The sequence below is a fragment of the Orcinus orca genome, chromosome 3, assembly GCF_937001465.1.
Source record: "Orcinus orca chromosome 3, mOrcOrc1.1, whole genome shotgun sequence".
Lineage (NCBI taxonomy): Eukaryota > Metazoa > Chordata > Mammalia > Artiodactyla > Delphinidae > Orcinus > Orcinus orca.
The window spans coordinates 23,643,012-23,651,093 of NC_064561.1; positions in this window are offsets into that span (position 1 = coordinate 23,643,012).

The following is an 8,082-nucleotide window of genomic DNA, read 5'->3' on the forward strand; positions in this document are numbered from 1 at the left end:
AAAATGTTACAGAGATGATTTATCAGAAATGGGATTTTGAGTTATTTTTCCTTTTTTCTTTAAATCCTTTCAATTTTGGAGTTTCTGCAATGAGCCTGTATTATTTTTACAATTAAAAATATTTAAATTTACAACAAAAGGATCTAAATTCCTCCAGTTTTCCATTTATTTTCCATCCTGGCTCAGGGTATTTGTGTAAAAAAAAAAAAAATCAGCTTATTTTCTCTTTTGTATCAATCTAAATTTACTTTTCGTAAGTTAACTATTTTAGTCTGGCAAAAGTTTCACACAGGAAAATTGTTAAGGTCTGAGTATTCTATTACCTTTAAAAGCACTGGAAACTTTGAAATTATTTCTTGCAGAATTTTCATATAATACTGACAGGCGGCAGGGGGGGAGGTAGCAAAATGAAGGGAAATAGATAGTAGTAGTCAACTTCAATTAAGAAAAAGCAACAAGAGGCAGTTTGTACTCTTTTGATACGGCAGAAGCCCCATGTGTCAACTCATGCTAAAAAATGGATATATACACACACATATATATGTATATGTATATGTGTGTATATGTATATGTGACACACACACATCCAGTCTTAGGCTAATCACTCATTGTGGCAGAAACAACGAGCTGTTGACTACACTTTAATTAGCTCCTCCAGCCTGTAGAGGCATCACTAGGACCAAGATAGGAACAATATTCTCCATCTCCGCTTGCATCTGGGTATGGTTCTATCCCAAAGGATGTGACCAGAGGTGACCTGAAGAGTTTGTGTCTGAAGGATAACGAGTTGATAATTGTAGCTTGCAGCTTCCTCTCTCCTTTCCTTTTTAGGACAAACGTAGAGCCACTTGATGAAGGTGGTGGGTCCCTGAATAACTGAGCAGAAAACTGACCCACAGACCACCAAAGTCCATACTACACTCCTGAGTGAGTGAGAAATGAACTGTCCATGTGTTGCTCCACTGAGGTTTAAGGTTAATTATTTAGTGTTTAACTAACGCATTTTTTTCTTTAAACCTCAGTTGCCTTCTCTGTAAAATAAAGTCTTTGAAAAGGATACACTGTAAGTTTTTTCCATTGCTTATGTTTTTATCTTAGTTTTTAATTCTCAGAAACATTGCGCGCATTCTACCTTTTAAGTTAGTAAGTCTACTTTTTTTCCCACAAAGACGGGTTCTTCAAGTTATGGAGAAGTCATAGCAGACTGTTGCTTCAGTTTAAGATACGCATTCACATATGAGATAAGAAGGGTGAGGACCCAGAGAAACGCCTTTGACAGAGGGGGGTGAGAGCATACTGAAGAATGTTTAGTAATAAAGAATTCAGATGGGAGAAACGGATGGGTTACATCTAACAGATTTGCTCAAAGGAATTCTGGAAAGGCAAATATGTGAAAATGTATAGCAAAGACATGAAATGCCTTTTGGTCCCTAAATGGATTTCATTTCAAAGACGTGCATATTGCAAATACATGTACCATAACACTTCTCTGTCCACTTCTAGAATTTTCTAAAGCCTGACAGAACATCTGCAGAGAGAGGATGTCATTCCAAGATAATCGACTGCAAGTGACTAAATTAAGATAAAAATGTCCTTAACCTTGAACAGTTTTTAAAGAGATTTTAGAAGAAAGGAGCCCTCCAGGGGGTTGTATAACTATATAATTGTACCCTTTCTAAAAGGCTATTTACAGATACATAATGTTTCCCCTCCATTCTTTAAAGTAAAATATAAGATAAAAAAAATAGTTTGGGGATAATATTTGTTTGGGACAGCAGGCACTGCTAATCAGTACCACTCTCTCCTTATTCCTTACTATCAGAGCCCTGGTTTAGGAGACCCCATTATCCTTAAGGCTAAGGTGGCCAGTTTAAAATCCGAGCTGATGAGATCTAAGTGCAAGTCTGCTGACCATCTGTGGTAAAAAATTTGCTCTCTGAGTTAGACACTGCCTTTTATTTCTTACTTAATTTCTTTTTTTTTTTCCTTTTCTTTCTTCCTGCCCCAATTGTTGGAACACTATTGGAGATTCTGGGGTCACTTTGAAGCTATGTGGACGTGCTAGAGATGTGGAAGCTGGAAGAGCGAAGCAACCCAGTCCCCTGGTGATGCCCTTCAGCAGCTGGACTAACGCTAGAGGGACTATCTCCAAACGTCCTGCTACCCGTGGAAAGTAAGGTAAATCACTCATTCACTTTCTGTTACCTACTAACGGATCCAGAACTCTAACCTCAGGGTTCTAGAACCCTTCTCAGTATCCCATAGTCATACTCATGTTCCGGACTCCTGATCATCAGACTTGCTTATAGCAGATGTATGGGGAGGGCAGGCTCTTCTGGAAGCCCTCATACTTCCTCCCCTACCCCCACCACACACAAATAATGATCTTTATGTCCACTCATCCTCCTATCTACACTCAGAGGCCAGGGCCCCCAGGAAGGCTTCACTGACAACCCTTTACTCCTCTCTACATGCAGAAAGGGTAGAGGTGTGGGCTCTGGAGTCAGACTTCCTAGACTTGAATTCTTAATCTGTTACTTACCAGTTTAGGACGTGGGCAAAGTAGTTACCTTCTCTGGACACCCCTGTAAAAGAGGAACACTAAGTAGCACCTATGTACCTTACTGAAAGGATTAAATGAGCAAATGCAGGTAAAGTTCTTATAATTTTTTCCTGGGTCAATCAATTCTAGCTGCTATTGTTACCTTTGGCTAATTTAGGGCAGAGTCCCTTTGCCCTCCTTTGGTTCTCTGGGCCCGTCTCATTCACAACACACACAACCACATACTGCATTCACAACACACACAACCGCATACTGCAGAGTTTTGAAAGGTGGTTCTCAAAATGTGGTCCCTGGGCCAGCAATATCAGCCACACCTGGGAACTGGTTAGAACTCTGGCACTGGAGCCCAGCAATCTGTGTTTTAACAATATTCTCAGGCATATCTGATGCACACTAAAGGTTGACGAAAATTGAGAACATCTGGCTCACACTCTCCTGGAGGCAGTCACCAAAAATAGAGTTACAGGACCTTACACCTGACCAGCTGGAGAAGGGGTCTAGTAATTGCCCTGGTTATCATGCTTGTCATGATTTTTCAGCATATAAATGTTTGAGAATCACTGCCATTTTGAATGTGTGTTTCACTTGTCTGTGTTTCCAGTGGACTTTACTTCCTTGCAAGGAAGGTTTGTGAAGATTTGTTGCTGTTGTTTGCATTATTAGTTTTATTATGCTAATTCTAGAATCTCTGGTGCATAGTGCAATCTCAGGCAGGAAGTAGTGGCTCATTAAAACAGGTATCCCAAAAGTCTTAGTAGAACTTCAAGATTAATTCCTTCAGGAAGAGGTAAAATTGTCATTAGATGCAGATGATATGATACTATATATAGAAAACCCTAAAGACTCTACATGAAAACTACTACAACTGATAAACGAATTCAGCAAGGTAGCAGAATACAAGATTAACATACAGAAATTGGTTGCATTTCTTTATACCAACAATGAAATATCAGAAAGGGAATGTAAAAAAACAATGCCTTTTAAAATCACAACCCCAAAAATAAAATACTTAGGAATAAACCTCACCAAGAAGGCAAAAGACTTAAACGCTGAGAACTGTAAGACATTAATAAAGGAAAGTGAAGATGATTCAAAGAAATGGAAAGACATCTCATGTTCTTGGGTTGGAGGAATTAATATTGTTAAAATGCTCATACTACCCAAAGCAATCTACAGATTTAAAGTGATCCCTATCAAATTATCCATGACATTTTTCACGCAATTAGAATAAATAATCCTAAAATTCATACAGAACCATAAAAGACCCAGAATTGCCAAAGCAATCCTGAAGAAAAAGAACAACGTTGGAGGCATAGCCACCCCAGACTCAGACAGTACTCCAAAGTCACAGTAATCAAAACAGCGTGGTATTGGCACAAAAACAGACATATGGATCAATGGAACAGAATACAGAGCCCAGAAATAAACCCACACACCTCAGTTAATCTTTGACAATTAATCTTTGACAAAGGAGGCAAGAATATATAATGGGAAAGAGACAGTCTCTTCCGCGAGTGGTGTTGGTAAAGTTGGAAAGGCTTATATAAACCAGTGAAGTTACAACACATCCTTTCACCATACACGAAAATAAACTCAAAATGTCTTAAAGACTTAAACATAAGACATGACACCATAAAACTTCTAGAAGAGAACACAGGCAAAATATTCTCTGACACAAATCATACCAATGTTTTCTTAGGTCAGACTCCCAAGACAATAGAAATAAAAATGAAAATAAACAAAGGGGACCGAATCAAACTTACAAGCTTTTGCACAGCAAAGGAAACCATAAACAAAATGAAAAGACAACCTACAGAATGGGAGAAGATATTTGCAAATGATGCGACCAGCAAGGGCTTAATTTCCAAAATATACAAACAGCTCATACAACTTGATGACAATAAAAGCAAACAACCCAATCAAAAAAATAGGGAGAAGACTTAAAGAGACATTTCTCCAAAGAAGAAATACAGATGGCCAATAGGCACATGAAAAGATGCTCAACACTGCCAATTATTAAAGAAATGCAAATCAAAACTACCATGAGGTACCACCTCACACCAGTCAGAATGGCCATCATTAAAAAGTCTACAGGGCTTCCCTGGTGGAGCAGTGGTTGAGAGTCCGCCTGCCGATGCAGGGGACACGGGTTCGTGCCCCGGTCTCGGAAGATCCCACATGCCGCAGAGCGGCTGGGCCCGTGAGCCATGGCCGCTGAGCCTGCGCGTCCGGAGCCTGCGCGGCCGGAGCCTGTGCTCCGCAACGGGAGAGGCCGCAACAGTGAGAGGCCCGCATGCCGCAAAATAAAAAAAATAAAAAAAGTCTACAAATAACATATGCTGGAGAGGGTGTGGAGAAAAGGGAACCCTCCTACAACACTGTTGGTGGGAATGTAAGTTGGTGCCGCCACTGTGGAAAACAGTATGGAGGTTCCTCAGAAAACTAAAAATAGACCTACCATATGATCCAGCAATCCCACTCCTGGGCGTATATCCAGACCAAACTAGAATTCAAAAAGACACATTCACCCTGATCTTCACAGCAGCAATATTCACAATAGCCAAGACATGGAAACAACCTAAATGTCCATCAACAGATGAATGGATAAAGACGATGGGGTACACATATACAATGAAATACTACTCAGCCATAAAAAAAAGAATGAAATAATGCCATTTGCAGCAGCAACATGGATGTAACTAGAGATTATCATACTAAGCAAAGTATGTCAGAAAGAGAAAGACAAATACCATGATACCACTTATATGTGGAATCTAAAATATGACACAAATGAACCTATCTATGAAACAGAATCAGAGACATAGAGAATAGACTGGTGGCTGCCAAGGGGGAAGCAGGTGGGAGAGGGATGAACTGGGAGTTTGGGATTAGCAGATGCAAACTGGTATATATAGATTGGCTAAACAACAAGGTCCTACTATAGCACAGGGAACTATATTCAATATCCTGTGATAAACCATAATGGAAAAGAATATGAAAAAGAATGTATACACATATGTATAACAGAGTCACTTTGCTGTACAGCAGTAATTAACACAACGCTGTAAACCAAGTATACTTCAATAAAAAATAAGTTAATTAAATTTTTAAAAAGATTAATTCCTTCAGAAGAACAAGTACTACACATTCACAAAAAAAGCATCCTTTGAAAGTTTAAATTTTTGAATTTCTTTGCCACTTCCTTAGTTTTGATCATCTTGGACAATATATTTTTAATATTGACTTTTAAAAAGAATTGTGTTTCAGTGTTTGCTATCCTTAGAGAGACAGAAACAGATAAGTACAACTAAGTACTTATTTTTCAAAAGTCTCAAAAGTATAAGGGAAATGAAAGTAATTATATCTTCAAATGATTTTGGGGTATGTTTCTAATTTCATACTTCTGATGCGATTAAAGATTAAAACTGTATTAAGACATTTGAGACATGTCGCATTGGTATTAAATGAATTTAATTTTGTGTAAAGTGGCAGAAATATTTTCTTCAGCAAACATACCTGCAGATATAAAATCACAACCATAAATCTACAAAAAAGCAAGCTATTGAATGAAATCTGATTGGTTATTTCCCTGCAGTATGGATCTGCTAATAATTTAATTTACTACTTGCTAACAGAAGCCAAAATTTAAATATACATGTGTGTGTATATATCTATCTCTTCAATTTTAAATCATTCATATATATGAACACGTATACAGATACATATATAACAATTGTTCATATATATATATATATATATATATATATATATAAAAACAATTTAAATTAAAGAAAGTACATCTGGTGGCCTATTTTTTCCCCCCGATTTCTAAAGAACACCATATTCTATTCTAGGCAGTGGAATGTCAATCCACCTTAAGGGTTGTTCAATGAGCATATCTGAGAAACCACTGGTTTAGCCAATGATGTACTTATTGAGGGAGGCCCTAGTGCCACTGTCAAGAGCTTATCCACAGGAGAGATAAGAAGGTACTTGTTTGGTTTGTGAAAAGAAGGAGTAGTGAGGAATGGCAGGTAGCTGCAGGCTGATGACACGTGATGTCTATATATGTAGAACCAACACGCCCATAATTGCACCCGTTTTCCATACCCAAATCCAAAGCCTTTATATCATTAATCCCAGGCAAAAATGGTAAGATTCATGTGTGTTACTATCCCACGGCTTCAAGATGCCTCTAAACTCATATGAGTATGTCTTAGTTTTATCAGTGGAGGACAAACCAGGCTTCTATCACCAAGCCCCATTCCATAACAGGCAAACCAGTCCAAGACTTCTCTGAGTGCTGCAGGAGAGTCTATGGAAGGGGCGCTCACTCCACTGTGATGCCTAAAATGCCTTTGCACAGAGCAAACATTCAATACATGCTGAGTGAATGAATCAGTGAACTGGTGTCATAAAACAGGCTTATTTCAGGGAAATTCCATTCAACAGGCTGGCATTCCTTCCTACCCATCTTAACTGTTAAGCTTGCCATCAGACAAAAATTTAATTATAAAATGTTAAAGCTGAGGAAATTTTACAAACTATCTACTCTCCAGAGGTATACAACTTTAATTCAGTGGTAAAAATCACTAGGAGTGATTTAGGAGTCTATCAGACCTGAGTCCAAATTCCACATCTACCATATTTTGGTGAGCAAATAACTACTTCTGAGGCTCTGTTCCATGTATGCATTATGGGATATCATAATAATACATACATTAATTGTATGACTATCAGGGGATGAAATGACACAACCCATTTGCCATGGTCGGCTAAGTAATTTGCACCAAGTAAGCACTCAAGACATTAGCCACTATTAATAGCGGAGAGATGAAAACAAAACTCTGGGACTGATGCCTACCCTAGTGGCCCCAGTGGTCATAATGACTGTCTTCCATTCAGCCTGCTCTCTTCTCACTAAGACTAAGGAAGAGAAGGTGAACAAATTAGGAATAACAATTTGAAAATGGTTTTATACTCCCTGAATGAATGGAATTATAATAAAATGATTCATGAGTTCTGCAGAAATATGATGAGACTTTAGATCTTTATGTTCGTTCTCTACAAAACCAACTGATGGCCCTAAGATGTACCTTCCCACCCAGCCCCATCCTTACCAGGATCAAACATCATTGTAAATGGAAAAGTCAACAACACATATCAACAAGCTAAGTTACAAGCCAGTGAAGTCTCAGAGTTTTGATAGAGAAAATTCAGATTTATCATGATATGTAAAAATAAGATGATATGAAGAACTCAATCTAAAAAATATTACCTGGAGATCTATAATCTCTACAATAGTGCTATAAAAAGTCAAGAGCTAGAAATCTATTTAGATGGTTTTCCTTATAAGAAAGCACTTTCTGTATAACTTTTAATGTACTGTTGATGAGAACAATTCAACAAAATTCAAATAAATAGCTGCAGATGTCCTACAAGAAGAAAAGAACAGAGTTAGATGTGACAGGGGATAACCGGACTTCAGGATGAGTAAGACCCTATACTTGACCTCAATA